The 18,000-nt window shown below is 46.0% G+C and overlaps 2 pseudogenes; both read right to left on the bottom strand.

Annotated features, from left to right (window-relative positions):
- Window positions 1–3: 3 nt before the first annotated feature.
- LOC125526914 lies at window positions 4–5,024 on the bottom strand (annotated as a pseudogene).
- A 1,415-nt stretch (window positions 5,025–6,439) lies between these two features.
- On the bottom strand, window positions 6,440–10,249 carry LOC125526916 (annotated as a pseudogene).
- Window positions 10,250–18,000: the final 7,751 nt, after the last annotated feature.

Consider the following 18,000-nt stretch of genomic DNA (forward strand, 5'->3'; position numbering starts at 1 on the left):
GAGCTCGGGAGAGCGGGTTTCCAGAGATGCCAACCGACCACAGTTAACAATGTCTAGTCTCTTGAGGGACAGGGGAATATAGAGGACCCCTGTTAAGCCATGACAGCTGTACAATGATAATTCTTCTATACTGGATGACCCTTGATGAGTCGATGATACTGACTGTCCCTGTTGCTGCTTCCTGCCGGATGTGGAATCGAGCTTACTGCAATTATAAATGTAAATTGTCCTGAGAGATGCAGGGGCGTTGAAGAGCTCAACCAAGTTTCTACAACTCCGTATAGTCAGAGTCTCTAGACGTGGCAGGAGTTGACTGGTTTCTGATGATGTTGATTGCTCAGCAGAAGATTGTGCATATCCAGTCAGATTATTGCATTCCTCAATCCAAAGCTTCCTCAAGAATACCAATCCTTCGAACAATTTTTCTGGCCAGTGGATGAGCGTATGGCACCTCGCAATTGACAAATCTTGAAGGTGTACAAAGCATGCACACAGCTCTGTTACACTTATACCTGACTTAAAGTCACTTAACACCAAAACTTCTAGAGGAAAGTCTTGATAATTCCCATTCTCCTTGATGTTCACCACTTCCCTCAAACTATTCTCAGCCCCCGTCGAGGTTGTATCTGTACTATGTTCAATGCTAGTCAGTCCTAGATTGGTCAATGAAGTCATATGTCTCGCTACCCACAGGAACAACTCTACCTCGCCTCCTTCCATGTCCAGTACACTGAGCTTTGGTGATTTAGCTGTAGTTGTCAACTGTGGACATCCAACAATACAAGCATTCTCGAGGTTAGGAAAAGTCGGATGTCTTGGCAATGCTGTCAACTTCTGACAGCAAGTAATATACATTTTCTCAAGCCGGGAAACATTGTCTCTTCTCTATCCATCCCATTATCTATTTCCCACCATCTCTCCAAACAGAAAAGATCTTCTAGCATAAGGTTCTTCAGATTGGGAAATGTGAAGGATGTATCGATGTCACGGTTGAACAACCATTGCAGTTTTTCACATTTGACAAGATGGATCTCAACAATATTTTGCAACATTGCCATCCATGTCGGGGAGGTGATGGCTGTATAGGAGTGTATCCTTATAGCCTGCAGCCCATCACGAGGTTTGAGTTTCTCGAGCACTCCTGCAGCACCCTCGTGACTTTTTTCCTCAACAACATTATCCGATCCAAAGGTCCATCTTAATGTCAGTTCTCTTAGTTCCTTCTTCATGAGGTTTGCTATTTCTGCATCTTTTTCTGTTACGTTCTCTAGATGATTTAGCTCTAGTTGACCACAAAGTTTTAAATTCTTGAGCTCTGCAACGTTACTACAATTAGAGCCACTACCTGCTACAAAACATGTAAGTGTCTGTAGGGATGTGAGTTTTCCGAGGTCTCTAGGCATGCTCTCCAGCTTTGGGCAACCATGAGTGTAAAGGTGACGGAGGGCAGCCATATACTTCATTTGTCTCGGAAGTGTTTCAAGGCGTATACAGCCAGAGAGGTTAAGCGTTTGCAGGTTGTAAAGAATGCTAATATCTCCAGGAAGTGCTCTGATCCAACTTCCTGAAAGATCTAGGTACCTCAAGTGATGTAGATGCCTTGGTTTCAGAGGAAGTGAACTGAAACGTAGTTGTAGTGCTTGCAAAGAGCTAAATTTTGATATATGTTTCAATGGAATATCCATACCATCATCACACAGAAGAGTTTGGATAGCTGGAGAGTTGTTCTCTAGAGAACTATCCAATTTTCCTTCAGGGTCCTTGCATGACAAAAATAAATGACGAGCAGTGTTTGGAAGCCACTCACTCTGACTTGTTTCCTCGGTTGCGACAACAGATTCAATCTTGCCTGGTTCGTCACTTGCCAAGGCACATTCTTTCCCCATTATAGAAAGTGCAACATCATGTATAAGATCGTGGATTTTACATGTAGTTCTCGAATAACACAACCTGTTGTATTTAATTTCATAATCAGTGGCTTTGATTTGTTTAACATCCTGGAAGAATGACCTTGAGACCAGTTCACGGAAAATCTGTTTGCCAACAGTTTCAAGAGGAACTTGTTGTTCCTGGATGAACCCATGTGCAATCCATAGTTGGATCAGCTTGTCCACATCAATCTCGTAATCTTTGGGAAATACAGCACAAAAATTAAAGCATTGCTTCATATATGATGGCAAGTCATTGTAACTGAGCTTGAGTATTGGTAAGATTCCTGTCTCCTCGGTGCAAATGTTACTTCTGTTTGATATAGTCTCCCACTCTTCCTTACTGGTCTTGGTACACAGTACGGAGCCTAGTGCTGTTGCAGCTAAAGGAGAACCAACACATCTCTGCACAATATCATCAACCATACCCACCAACTCGGTGGGCCTTTTCTCTGCCTTCTTGAAATGACTGAATGCTATTGTCTCGATGATTTTCTTTATGAATTTATCTTCCAAACCTATGAGATTATAAGCTTTAGCAGTATCCATCACGAGTTGTTGTCAAGACCGCACTACCAATGCCACCATGTCGAAGGCAGGCCTTGAGCTGTCTCCAAAACTTAACCTGCCGTGCCCAGACATCATCCAATACAAGGAGGTACCGTTGCCCGCTCACTACATTCTGAAGAACATCCAGTGGTGTCTTCTTGGATGTGGCTGCTTCTTTACCATCATCCATCTTCTCAGGAGCTTCTTTAACTATACTTGTAGCTAGAGAATCCACATCAAAGCAGTGAGAGGCACACACCCATAGCAGCAAACCGAAATGCTTCCGAATGGCAGGGTCATTGTAGACAAGTTGTGCTAACGTGGTCTTGCCCTGACCACCCATTCCAACGATGGGAACAACTGTAAGATCTGCATTGTTAGCTTGCCCAACTAGTCTACTAACAATTTCACTCTTATCATTGGCTCTGGATTCATTGATGATTTCCTTGATTTCCTCTGGGTCAGCCATAGCATGATTCGTCCGCCGCAACTGACTGGATACTGGCGGTTGTTGCTGATACTTAAAGCCAAAGGCGTTCATTTCGGTCACAAGGATGTCGATGGCGTGCACAATCTTGCAGAGCTTTCTTCCCATCCTGTTACAGAATACGAAACGGTTGTGTGTGGGAAAGAGTTTTACCACATCGAAGCCAAGCTCCTTGTAGTGTCCCTCCTTTTTGGCCTTACGACGAAGCGCCTCATACTTGAACTCATCGAAGACTTCATTCGCCTTGTAGGCCACCTTCTTGATGGCCTCGAGCCAGGCCACTGCCCCTTCCCTGTGGGCTGCTGCCTGCTCAGCATCAGTGATGACATCCAGGATGGCAGGAAGTTTGCGCTTCAGGACCTCATGTTGCTTCTCCATGCCCTTCATCACCTTGTACTGGTCGAGGAGGTAGTTGGACACCTTGTCCTTCACGATTTTGACTAGTGGTCCAACCACCATGGTGGCCACCCACCGCCGCCATCGGAACACCAAGAACACAGAGAAGGTCAAGTGCAGTGCGAGTGGATAAGAAAATGGTCTGTGCAAGATGCGCTTGCTTGGTTGCGAGGAAGATGGAAGCAAATGCTAGCTACTATTGTACACAGGAAGAGGTATTACATGTGGATGTGCTTGGTTTCCTCACTAGCACAATATACAAATGACAGTTGTAGTGTTCTAGATACTCGTACTTAATAAAACATCACTGCTTCTGAGTAGCATCTTTTCAGGAAAATTGTTTTCTTGGCGCCCAATGGCAGCGCCTTCAACAACGGTCATCGGTCAGGGCTACATCTATTTGCAAGTGTGAGCGCATTGTTGCTGCGCTATCTAGACAAATGTTAGTAGCCAGGCTGCATCACACAGATTAGTGTGCAGGAACGTGATGCTGTGATAGCTTCTAGTAATACGCAATACTATTATGAAAGGGACCATGTCAGTAATATATTTATGCTAACGAGGCTAGCTGGCTGCCTACAGGATAATTACTTTTTACTATGTTTGTTGCCAATGCTAATGCCAGAGGCGAAGAAAGCGAGTCTTTTACAATTGGCGTCCACTATGCCATTGGCACGCAGAGAACACAGTGAAGCACATAAAGGTGAACAAGCAGCCTAACAGTCATGTGCTTGCTTCCTTGCTTGTAATGAAAATGGAGGCAAATAATGCTAGCAAATATCTACTTTGAATTTCGAAGCGGAGACGTACATGTTGGAATGCGTTTGTCTTGAGGATGCTGGAGAAGCAAAGAGGAGCGAGGGCAGCGCTATGGCCCCCTCCTCCTCCGGTTCGGCTTGGCTTGAGGATCCCGCCGGCGCTCACTGGGGGGATTTATGAGGCAGTGCTATCTGAATTCCCTAGGCACCCTAGGAAGCCCAGCACCGCTGAACAACTGAAAGCCCAGCGCTATCTGTTGTTTTTTACGGGCAGCAGTAATAAATTAAAGTTTGGGCCTGTTCACAGACTCAACACTCTGTTTGCTTGACTAAATTCACACTTTGAAAGCTACTCCCTCCGTTCCAAATAGTACAAAGTTGAGTCATCTATTTTGGAACGGAGGGAGTATACATTAACTTTCTTTTACAAGCATGCACACGAATTCATGAAGAAGTAACTAAAGGAATACATAGGACCAATAAACAGTGCCCGAAACACAGATACGAATACGTAAATCCAGACAAGTGCTGCAATTGCATGGTTTTTGGTTTCAGAAGCATGAGATATGGGGGAAAACATGGATATATATACAACCGTGTCTTAATATTATATCTAGATAAATGTTGCCATCTGTCATCACTGTGATGCGGTAGAAAATGCAGTGGAGGTAAAATACTCAACAGAAAGTCACCTAAAAATGCAGTAGCCCGCTGCTAGAATATTCTTGGGTTCAGTGTTCTTACCTGAATCTGAGCCGCCGGCAGCTCCTGCCGCTCCCCCGTCCCACCCGTGGTTGCTCCACCACTCGCAGTCTTTGGCGTGCCCACTCTCCGGACGGTTGCTGGAGAAGCGGAGAGGAACGGGGACGGTGGCGCCGGACGACGACGGCAGCTGGGCGCCGTCATCTTCCTCCCCCGATGTGAGCTGGCCTTGAAGAGGCTACCTCCCTCCCTCCCCTGTCCTCTGCCTCATCTCCTCCTCTTGTCTCAAAAAAAAAACTTACGTCCCCCTCTTGTCTCAAAAAAAAAACTTACGTCCCCCTCAAAAAAGGAGTTAGATGACCTTAATTGCGTCGATATCATATTTTTCATGTTGATCTAATAAAAAACTTTAAGCCACACATAGATGAAAAGGTTGAAAACCAATGTAAGTATAAAAGTGGCACCGGAGAGGCAACCCCAGAATATATCCAACTGGGGTCCAATTTCGAACCTTTCCTCAAGAGAAGTCAATTTCTCAACAAAAAAGAAAAAACCTAGAATGACTTAACACCAACTACTTGACCCGCTAGTCAAATTAATATGATCGAATTTGTCTGGAGTTGAAAGCATTTTCATGTAAGAAAACCTTATTCCAATCCTTTAATGGCTCCGATGGTCATGATAACACATGTCCCCACAAGTTAGACACACATTGCTTTGGTCTGGTAGGCACAAAGAAGGGTGAAATCAGTTCAGAACAGTATTGTTGGCCATAAAAATAAAAAATAAAAAATGGTTCAGCTGGTTCAATGCTATGTTCTAGGATTGTACTGAAACTCTACACAATTGGGTTGACCGACCCGGTGCATCGAGAAGAGGGAGAAATGAGGGTGCAGCAGCAGGGTGGAGGAACAAAAAGAGACCAGGTTCAGCCTTGCCCAGTTCACGCCTAAAGAGATTCAGGTGGAAATTGTGACGACTCAAGAAGTTGCCACAGAGTGTTTCATCACTACAAGGCTCGACCCCTTGTGCAATCCAATTTATAGTACTAAAAATATGAAGTGGGTCGCAACGGCAAAACCAAAATTCCAAACATCACTAGTGAACAATATTTCTAGTGCAAAGTTATGAGGGCAAAGCGACAGCTTCAGATACCATATATGATGGTCAGTGTTATAGTACATGGTAAACAGAATATTGACTGTAAATCTTGGTACTCTATATTATACAAGTCCATAAATAAAACAGGGAAACTGCAACAGATTTTTTTACAAAACTTTTTCTCGGAAAGAAATACGATGATACATATAGCCCTAGGTAAACAGAGGTGGAAAATATAAATACAACTCCAGGTAAACAGAGATTATCCAAACAAGATCTCTTTCTGGGAACGGAATGATAGCCAAATAGTATTATAGGGGCGCTTTCAGGATCCTTCCGAGGCTTGCAACACCATGTGTTGGAACAGTTCTGCAAAAAGGTATCAGATTTTAAGTTTATTTTTGCTAAAAAAAGAACAGCTAAAGAGTTCCAGCAGTGATAGGCATACTTCTAGATCACAACCTGCATGACAACTTCCCTACTGGTATTGGTATTCTTGTGATTCTGCTCATAGCTCTCTAATCTCTGCGGATGGCATATTTCCATGTCTTCGGTTTCAGCAGTATAGGCTTATCTGCACAGATTAATCATGTAAAAACTTACACTTAAAGGGGCATCAATAAATTAAGAAATGACGAATTTAGGTTGAAGAAACAACCAGTTTTCTGTTGTCCTACTAGTGATGATATTACCATTATCTAGATAGTGCATTAAGTACTCACTAGTAAGTAATAGAGGAAGTAATTGTATAATGCACGCTTACTTCCATAGTGATGAGCATCTACATATTCCCTGTCAATTTTGCCCAACAGTTTTTGCAGGCTTGCAGGGAGCGTCTTCAGATCAGGGCAGTAGCTAATGCCAAGATATTCGAGAAGTAAGTATGATACTGGCTCATCCGGTAGGGATGACAGCGTAAGGCATTCAGAAAGACTGAGGTGCTTCAGCGATGGGAGCTCTCCCGAGCGCGATTCCAGAGATGTCAACCCACCGCAGCGACGAATTACTAGCTCCTTGAGGGACGGATGGAGATGGAGGACCCCTGTTAAGCCATAACACATAATTAGTGTTAGTTCTTCTAAATGCTCTGGCACTGCTCCGGGCGATGATGATGACACCTCAGGCATACTGGATGACTGTTGATGAATGGACAATGCTGACTGTCCTTGCTGCAGCCTCCTGCCGAATGGGGACTCAACCATTTCACAATGTTCAACTTTCATTCTCCTGAGAGATGGAGGTATGTTGAAGACCTCAACCAACTTGTGGCATGCCTTTATCACCAGAGACTCTAGACTTGGCAGGAGTTGACTCGTTTCTGATGATGTTGATGGCTCGGCAGAATCTGGTGCATATCCAATCAGATTATTGCAGAAGCTAATCTGAAGCTTCCTCAAGGATACTAATCCTTGGAACTCTCTTTCTGGCCAGTGGATGAGTGCATCACAGAAATTAATTGACAAATCTTGAAGGTGTACAAAACATGCACATAGCTCTGTTATACTTGATTTTAAGCTCTTTAACACCAAAACTGTCAGGGGTATATCATCATCATTCAATTTTTCCTTGACATCCAACACTTCCCTCAATCCATACTTAGCCTCCGGGGTGGCTCTGTACGCAGTGCTCTCCAGTTCCAGATTGGTCAATGAAGTCATATGTCTAGATAACCACCGGAACAACTTTACCTCACTTCCGTCCATGTTTAATACACTGAGCTTTGGTGATTCAGCTGTGATTCTCAAATCTGGACAATATCTGATACAAGCGTTCTGGAGCTCAGGGAAGGACGGGCGTCCTGGCAATGCTGTCAACTTTGTACAGCCAATAATACGTAACTTCTCAAGCCGAGGAAAGATTATTATGTTTTCACTATGCATCTCATCATTATCTATTTCCCCCCATCTCTCCAAACAGTCAAGATTTTCCAGCGTGAGCTCCTTCAAATTTTGCAACATAGTCATCCATGTTGGAAAGGTTGTTCCTCCATAGGACAATATGCTTATAGCATGCAGCCCATCATGAGGTTTGAGTTTGGCCAGGACTCTTGCATCATCCGCACAACTAGTTTCCTTATAATGATATTGTCCACGGGTCCATCCTAGAGTCAATTCTCTTAGGTCCTGCCTATTCACGAGGTTTGCCGCTTCTGCATCTTCTTCTGTCACTTTTGCTAGATAATATAGCGCTAATAGACCGCCAAGGTTTAAAGGACAGAGCTCTCCCACATTACTGCAATTGGAGCCACTACCTGCTACAAAACATGTAAGTGTGCATAGGGATGTGAGGTTTCTGATGTCTCTAGGCATGCTCTTCAACTGTACACAACCATGAGTGTAAAGGTGACGGAGGGCAGTCATATACTTCATTTGTCTTGGAAGTTCAAGAAGAGCACTGCAGCCAGAGAGGTTCAGTGTTTGAAGGTTGTAGAGAATGCTCATATCTTCAGGAAGCTCTTTGATAAAACTTCTTGAGAGATCTAGGTATCTCAGATGATGTAGATGCTTTGGTTTCAGCGGAAATGATCTTATATATACATTGAGCTGTAATGCTTGCAAAGAACTGTATTTTGATGAATGCTGCAACAAACATTGCAAAAGACCATCACACAGAAGAGTTTGGATAGCTGGAGAGCTTTTCTGGAGAGAAACGTTCAATTTTCTTCCTGGTTCCTTGCATGACAAAAATAGATGACGAGCAGTGTTTGGAAGCCACTCACCCTGACTAGGTTCCTCAGTTACATGGGCACATTCCTTTTCCATTATAGATAGTGCAACATCATGCATAAGGTCATGGATTTTACAAGTAGTTCTGGAATAATATGCCTTGGTGAATCTAATTTCTATGGATGTGGCTTGGACTTGTTTCACATCTTGAAAGAATGACCTTGAGGCCAGCTCACTGAAAATTTGTTTGCCAATGGTTTCAAGACAAACTTGCTTTTCCTGTATGAAACCATGTGCAATCCATAGTTGGATCAGCTTGTCCACATCAATCTCGTAATCTTTTGGAAATACAGCACAAAAAGCAAAGCATTGCTTCATATGCGATGGCAAGTCATTGTAACTGAGCTTGAGTATTGATAAGATTCCTGTCTCCTCGGTGCAAATGCTGCTTCTGATTGATATAGCCTCCCATTCTTCCTTACTGGTCTTGGTGCACAGTACAGAGCCTAGTGCTGTTGCAGCTAAAAGGAGAACCAACACATCTCTTCACAATCTCATCAACCATATCTACCAACTCGGTGGGCCTTTTCTCTGCCTTCTTGAAACGACTGAATGCTGTTGTCTCGATGATTTTCTTTATGAATTTATCATCCAAAGCTTTGAGATTGTAAGGTTCAATAGTGTGCATTATTCCAGCCACTCGTTCGTCACGAGTAGTTGTCAAGACCACACTACCCATGCCACCATATTCAAGACGGGCCTTGAGCTGTGTCCAAATCTGAACCTGTCGTGCCCAGACATCATCCAATACAAGGAGGTACCGTTGCCCACTCACCACATTCTGAAGGATATCCAGTGGTGTTTTCTTTTTCATGGAAGCATCTGCTTCTTTCCTATCACTCTTCTTCTTAGGAGCTTCTTCAACTATACTTTTTGCCAGAGAATCCACATCAAAGCAGTCAGAGACACACACCCATAGAAGCAAATCGAAATACTTCTGAATTTTTGGGTCATTGTACACGAGTTGTGCTAACGTGGTCTTGCCCTGACCGCCCATTCCAACGATGGGAACAACCGTGAGATCTGCATTGTTAGCTTGCCCAACTATATCAAAAAATTTCTTCTGATCGTTGGCTCTAGATTCGATGATGATTTTCTTGATTTCCTCTGGGTCAGTGCTAGCATGATCCGTCCGCCGCAAATGACTGGATACCGGCGGCTGTTGCTGATACTTAAAGCCAAAGGCGTTCATTTCGGTCACAAGGACCTCGATGTCCTGCACAATCTTGCGGAGCTTTCTTCCCATCCTGTTACGGAACATAAAACGGATGTGGGTGGGAAAGAGTTTTACCACATCAAAGCCAAGCTCCTTGTAGTGTCCCTCCTTTTTGGCCTTGCGACGAAGCGCCTCGTACTTGAACTCATTGAAGACTTCATTGGCCTGGTAAGCCACCTTCTTGATGGCCTGGAGCCAGGCAGCCGTCCCTTCTCTATGGGAAGCCACTTGCTCGGCGTCGGCGATGATGTCCAGGATTGCAGGCAGTTGTGCATCAGGATCTCATGTTGCTCCTCCGTGCCTTTCATCACCTTGTACTGAGCGAGGAGGCTGTTGGACACCTTGTCCTTCACGATGGACAACAGTGGCCCGACCACCATGGTGGCCACGAGCTCCACCCTTGGAACGCGAAGGTGAGGGCTCGCAAGAACACAGAGGAGCGCAGGTTGAGGAAGACAATAGTGGTGGGAGCAAATAATGTGCTTGCTAGCCTGCTTGTGGAGAAATGGAAGAAAAAACAACGTGGAGGCGGACGAGGATGGTTGTGGCCACACATATGCTTAGAGCATCTCCAGCCGTTCGGCCCCCAGGACGCCCAAAAAGCGTCGTCTAGGGCCGAACCGGCGCTTACATTCGGCGTGGGGGCGATTGCGTTCCCAGTCGTCGCCCCCACGTCGCCCCCAGGGCGCCCCAACTCAGGGGAAACTCGGCGATTTTTCATTCAAATTTGTACAAAAAACAGAAAACAAACAAACTACGCCTAGCCCTACTACGCCGCGGCCGCCGCCTGCCTTCTACATGCCGAGGATCCTGTAGAACTGGGTGTAGTCGTCGCCGTCCTTGTCGTCGTCATTGTCACCGCCCTGCGTCCCACCGGAGCCGCCGGTGTCCCTGCTGCCCCCCTGACCAGAGCCGCCGAAGCGCAGGGGGGTTGGACGGCCCAGGCACGTCCTTCTCGTCACTGTCGAGGACAACGACGACGCCCTCCTCACGTCCGCGACGCCGGACCTTGATCTCCTCATGGGCCCGGCGCTGGCGCGCCACCTGCTTGCGGACATAATCCGCCTTCGCCCACTTGAGGGCGGTCTCGTCGGCGGCGGTCATCTCCGCGTGCGCCTTCTTGACGAGGAGCAACCCCGGCTCGGTCTTCGGCCGGACTAGGCGGAGGGAACGCGGGGAGGGGCGGTCACCCTCGTTGATGACGAGGGCGCCGCTGCGGGTGCGGCACCCAAGCGGCGTCTCCTGCGGCTCCGGCTTGACGGGGCGGAGCACCGGCTACCCGGACGAGAGCGAACCGGAGCCCGACGACGAGGAGGTTGCTGCCTCCATTCGCTGCGGCGTCTAGGAGCTGCCACGAGGGCGAGAGAAGGAGGGGGGCGCCGGGTACTCGAGGCGCAGCGTGTTGCCGGTCTCGATGCGTGTTGCGGGGGGATGGTGCCGTTGGCGGAGGCGATCTGGTCTTCGCGGCGGCGGTCGAAGTGCATCGTCCACAGCGTGTGGCTGTCGGCGGCATACCTCAGCTCGTTCCACTGCTCCTCCGACCGCGACGAACGGATGCGGGCGGTTTCGGCCCGCCGTTCAGCCCCAATGGACACAGGGGTTATCGGGGCGCGTCGGCGCTCAACTTCCACAGCCCGACACCCACATGTTTGGGGGTGCCGGATAGTCGGCCTCGTAGAGTAGGCGCGCCTCGTCCTCATGGAGATGGCGGCTGCCGAAGCTGTTCGCCGCCGCGGCGTCGCCGGGGTACCGCTCAGCCATTGCTCGTCGGCGGGGGAAGAGGGGGAAGAGTGGATTCTGTGGTGAGACGAGACGAGAGAGAAGGCGAGTTGTGGCGACTGTGGCGTTCATCGGCGGGGAGGTCGGCTTTTATAGCCGAAGCGGGGCGGTGAGAGTCTGCATGCCGGGTGATGCGCGGCTGGAGCAGGCGGGACGCGCGTCGCGGTGCCTTCACTGCACCGCCTGTGAGGCAACAATGGAGACTGGCCGGCGTGGCAGCGCGGCAGCCTTGGCATTGATTCCTGCGGGAACCGAGGCAATGAGGACGACGAAGCGGCGTGTCGCTGACTCGGCGGACCCATTCCCATTCACGCCAAAATCAGTTTTCCGGGCGCGCCGGATTCGGCCTGGGTCCGCCGGCGCCCGTTTCGGACCAAACTGACGACAAACGGGTTTCTGTGGACGCGACTGGATCATTTTTTTGGATGCCGGCGTTAAAAGATGACCTGGCGGGGCCTATTGGGACGCGGCTGGGGAGGCTCTTACATGATGAGGATGCAATGAACCTAGCAAACAGACGGCCGAGTAATTGAAGTGTGCGTAGCTGTACTGTACTGTACTAACAATCGACCCTACAAGAAATCATGAGAATTGTCAGGACGGGGCGAGAAATCATGACTGGTGTTGAGTGCTCTAATCCTTGGTGTTAGGTGTTCACATAGCCTTGATTCTGCTTGGGTGTGTTCGTGAGTGAGTTCGGTTTCAGTCCGTGTCCAACAGCTGCGTGTACTATATCTTGGGATCCTGTTCCTCCGGCGACGGCGTGCTACCTCCTGTCGTGGCTTCGAGACGCCTCAGCGAAGCGCTTTTTCTTTTTAGGGCCGCCCTGCCGGTCTGGTGGGCCGAAGATGACGGCCCAGTTTAGGAATAAACTAACTGCAGCGCCGCTCTGTTCCTATGTTTAGTACCACACTGCTCGGCTAAGAAGGAACCACGCGAGTTAAATAGCCCGGTGCTGAGCACTCCATCGCCGAGGACGCAAAGCTCATTCATTGGCTCTGCCGAGGCAAAGAGCTTTCGCTACGTACTTCTGGCCGGGCCTGTCTTGTCGGCTTGTTACCCTTGGTCACCCTCGCTGTGTGTTGGGGGCTAGAAGTACGGTGTGATGTCAGTCTTTTTTTTCTAATATTTTGCTATTTTGATTTTTTTCCCTCTCTTGTTCTAATGTGTTGGGTCTTTCTTTTTCTAATATCTTGCTATTTATATATTTGAGGGGTTACAAGTACGGTGTGATGTCGGTCTTTTTTAGCTAATATTTGGTTGCTTCATATTTTTTTGCCACTTTTGTTCTAATATGCCAGTCTTTTTTTCCTAATATTATGCTATTTATATTTTCATCCCTTTTTCCTTATATACTTCTATTTATATTTCTTCCATTTTTCTCTAATATTTTGCTACTTCATATTCTTAGCCTTTTGGCTTGTCACCCTCGCTGTGTGTTGGGGGTTAGAAGTACGGTGTGATGTCAGTCTTTTTTTCTCTCTAATATTTTGTTATTTGTTGTTGGTCGTTTTTTCCAAATATTTTGCTACTTCATTTTTTTTCTCTTTTGTTCTAATATGTCAGTCTTTTTTCTAATATTTTGCTATTTATGTTTTTTTCTTTTTTCCTAATATATTGCTATTTATTTTTTTGGTTCTTCCCCAATATTTTGCTATATCATATTCTTAGTATTTTTTTACTTCATCCATTTCTAAATATAAGTCATTTTAGAGATCTCAATATAAACTACATACGGATGTATACAGACTTATTTAGAGTGTAGATTTATTCATTTTGCTCCGTGTGTAGTCCATATTGAGATCTCTTAAAAACCTTATATTACCAAAAAAGGGTTTCCCCCGCTTTGTATTCCAAAGCAACGAACACCATACACATAGCATTGTTGGGGCGAGCAGCACATCAAGCCCAAAAGAAAAAGAAGAAACAAATGCCAACAACGGCAGCTTGACAAAGCGCAGATGAACCACCACCGCTGCGCCCTCCGAAGACAAACCACCACAGCCCGAGGCTCCGACCTGCCGCGTACCAAGCGACACCTTCAAGAAGGAATGCGACACCGACAATGCTGTTGCTCGGACGAGTCCTAGGGTTTCCCCTGGTACGCGGAGGGAAGTGAAGGATGGCTACCACCGACACCCTCCAAGCAGGAATGGTGGCACCCGTCGGTGTCACCGCATCGGAGCCGGACGAACCGACAAAGATTTCTCCCGCACTCCAACCCCACCACCCAACCGGAACCGACCAGCCAAACCACCGCCCAACACCATGCGCCATCGCGGTTGCGCCGCCACCCACGCTGTCTCACTACGAGCACCAACACGAGGCCAAGAAGATCGGAGAGAAGAGCCAAGCGACGGGAGCTGCAGCACCAAGGCCGAGCGGGAGGGAACCACCTCCTCCGCCGTCGTGCGAGAGGCCCGAGCCTCCGGCATAGTTGTGGTTGCCGTCCGGACATGGCAGCAGGGCAAACCAAGTCATCCCTGGCCCGGCCAGGCCCGAAACGGGCCCGCTAAGCCCCGCCGGTCATGCTGCAGCAGGCTGGCGCCGGCTCCGCCAACACCCCGCCGCTCAACGCTGGTCCCCCGCCTCCCAGAAGTCTCTTCACGGACCCGCCCCGCCGCTGGCCCGCCCAGGCCCAGATCTGGGCCGAGCGCCGCCGCCAGGACCCGTCGCGGTGCCACCCGCCACCAACAACGACGCCGCCGTCCAGCCGCCCGCCCGCGCCGCACCGGGTAACCCCGCCGCCACCCGGACCATCGCCGCCTAGGAGCACCCCCCCGGTGCAACTCCGCCCCGCGCCGGAGAGCCATCGGGAGGGGAAGGTCAGGGGGGCGCCGCCACCAGCGACCCGGGGCCAGGGCGGCCACGGGCGCCAGTGACGGCGGCAGGAGGAAGGGGAGAGGTGGGGGCTGGAGGAGGGAGCAGGCGATGGCGGCCGGTCGCCCGCGGGGGCAACGCGGTCGCGAGGGGACGGGGGTTTTCAATCATCTGGAAAAAAAACCCTATATTTATGAATGGAGGGAGTATATATATATTCTTTCTTCTTTCCTAATATTTTGCTGTGCCGAGGACGCAAAGCTCATTCATTGGCTCTGCCGAGGTAAAGAGCTTTCACTACGTACTTCTTCTGGCCGGGCCTGTCCTGTCGGCTTGTTACCCTTGGTCACCCTCGCTGTGTGTTGGGGGTTAGAAGTACGGTGTGATGTCTGTATTTTTTTTCTTGCTATTACAAATTTTTTCTCTTTGTTCTAATGTGTCAGCCTTTTTTTCTAATATTTTGCTATTTGGGGAGGGGGGGGGACAGAAGTACAGTGTGATGTCGGTTTTTTTAGCTAATATTTGGCTGCTTTATATTTTTTTGCCGCTTTTGTTCTAATATGTCAGTCTTTTTTCCCTAATATTTTGCTATTTACATTTTTATCCCTTTTTCCTAATATATTTCTATTTATATTTCTTCCATTTTTCCCTAATATTTTGCTACTTCATATTCTTAGCCTTTTGTACACCCTCCGTTTCTAAATATAAATCCTTTTAGTGATCTCAATATGAACTAGATACGGATGTATACACATTTATTTACAGTGTAGATTCACTAATTTTGCTCTGTGTGTAGTTCATATTGAAATCTCTTAAAAGGCCTATATTTAGGAACGGCGGGAGTAATATTTTATTATATTTAGGAACGGCGCTATTCGTTACCTTGGGTGAGGAATAGTTATTCTTCACCCCCTCTATTTCAACATGAATGCATCGTAATTTTACGTTTTGTAAATTTTGTCTTATTTCAGACATAAAATGAGAACGTAAGAAAATATATAATCGCTGTAAAAATATTTTATGTTACGCAAATTATGAAACGTAAAAACATAGTGTAAAATGTACATAAAATGTATTTTTTCTGGTCTTCTGACCTTTTTTATGCCAAATTTTACGCAGTGAATCAATATGACTGTAACTATTTGTATTTGAAACATAATTTATTTATGAAATGATCGTAAGATTAGCTCGGGTAAAGAATAATGTATTCTGCACCCTGGGTGATGAATAGTAACACTATATATATATATGTTTTCCCTTCTTCTTCTTAATATTTTGCTATTCTATATTCTTTTCGTATTTTGTTCTAATATTTCGCTATTTTATAGTCTTCTTTTCTTTTTTGTTCTAATATTTCGCTATTTTGGTGCTCTACTTTTTTCCCTTCCACGGCTCAAAGAAGGTAGTGTCCTCTAACTCTCCTCTAAATATTTTACCTTTTTATTTTATTAGTCTTTTTTGCTATTTTCTTCTAATATTTCCCTATTTTACCGCTCTGTTTTTTTCGCTTTCCAGCAACGACGAGGCCCATTAGAAGTGATGCCCAGGCCAACTAGACCCAGGACCACCTAACAACCGATGGCCCAGCCGAAGCGAACAAATTCTATGGTAGTCTAAAAAAAATATGTACAGAAGCAAAAACTCTCACATAATTTATTTATTTTGCGGGAGACTTTCGATTTATTCATCTTCAATCATGGCAAAGAACACCAGAAATAATAAAAATTATAACCAGATAAAATAAGGTCGAGTGGAAAATGTATCCGCGTAAAGTATACAAATAACTACGCACTTGATTAAAAAAATGTCCGAGTAGAAATGTTTCTCCAAGAAAAATATTGTCCCTCACATATAAGAATGTGTACTAAACATATCAGTGAGAAAATTTATTATTACCCATATGTTAAAATTTTGAGAATGCATTTGTTAACATAATTCCGGTGAGATTAATGGGTGGGAACATGATTACATTTTTTTCATGGTGGCAGTCAAAATCAAAATTGGTCTACAGTGCATATGGAGTACTGTAGAAGAGTACTTGTAACTGGCCGATCAATGCTAAATCTGAAACCAGCCGCTACGTACCGCTGCACTTGTCAGACAGCACATGCCTTGTTTGATCCAAAGCTACTGCCTGAAATCAGTTATACATATTGTTGCACTTGCCTGACAGTGTCATGCTTCGTTTCTCTGGACATACATATAGATGAATGCAGTGAACTCATCGAATTGATCATCATATCAACTCATTTTAGAACATGTAAGCGTTCTGTTTTTTCATCTAAAGAAAGAACGTTATGAAATTTCGCCTCATCCTGTTGGTAATCAGTAGCTGATTGGTTTTGTTTCAGTGACGGATTTTTTTCCTGAACTTTTTGGTAATTGTTCTTGTGGTTTTCAGGTTTCCAAATCAGGGAGAAGGGAGGGAGATTGCCCGATTATTGGCACGGTTGCATCAATGGCTGGCTGATCACGTATGAAGCTCTAGACCATCCTCCTCCTGGATGAAGAATCGACGGGGAACTTAAAGTGGTTCGTGCTGAATATCGAACCTTGATGAGAAACTTGGTACATAAAATTCAAAGTGGATCGCTATGATGCAATGCATACAAAAGTTCCTAACATCACTTCAGAACAGTATTCCTAGCTGGGGCAGAGTACGAGTGCAAATCGACAGCTCAAATAGTTCATAAATAACAGTGCATGCATGTACGAACCAAAACAGTAGCACTGTTATGTGTTAAACACACTGTTGGTTGTCCAGTATAGATACTACTACTGTCATACAAGTCCATAACTAACTAAAATTCGAAAAACGGTGGCAGAATTTTATACAAACTGACGGTGCCCAGGGCTGAACGTCGCAGTATAAGGGGGAACCAACAGCTTCAGATATAACATAATGGTCACCAAATAACAGTACATGTATGCACAAGTCAAAATAGTAATAGTACAGTTATACATACAGACATACAGAGACCAACAGACAGACCTACCAAAAATTGGGCTAACAAGTTACCTCTTCTGAGCATTAGCACCCAAAAAAGAAATACTGACAGAATTTCGACAAAAAAACCTGACAGTGCCAGACAGAACTTTGAAAAAGAAATACAATGGTATAGCAGCCCATAGGTGAACAGAAGTGCAGAATACAACTACTGATTAGTCAAACAAGATCTCTTTCTAGGGATAGAAACAAATTGGAAAATAGTGTTTGGCGCGCTTTCTGACTACTGATCTCGCAATTCAACATGGCAACAACTTTCGTGTGGCAACATCACAAAACAAACATGGCAATACCAATTGTTGATACTGGTGGGTCTTGCAAGACAATAGTTCTACTCCAAGTGATCTCTCTTTCCGTCAGTCTGTCCATGCTTGAAGGATTCTGCAAGGAAGCCATGCACGATCAACACCAGAAGAAAGCCAAACTACAATGATGAGGCATGTATCCTTTTTCCGTCAAAATAAATATTAGGGGTACAGTATCACCAACCTTTGCAGACAGCATATCTTCCGAGTCTTTGGGAATAGTAGT

Source organism: Triticum urartu, unplaced genomic scaffold (assembly GCF_003073215.2).
Source record: "Triticum urartu cultivar G1812 unplaced genomic scaffold, Tu2.1 TuUngrouped_contig_231, whole genome shotgun sequence".
NCBI lineage: Eukaryota > Viridiplantae > Streptophyta > Magnoliopsida > Poales > Poaceae > Triticum > Triticum urartu.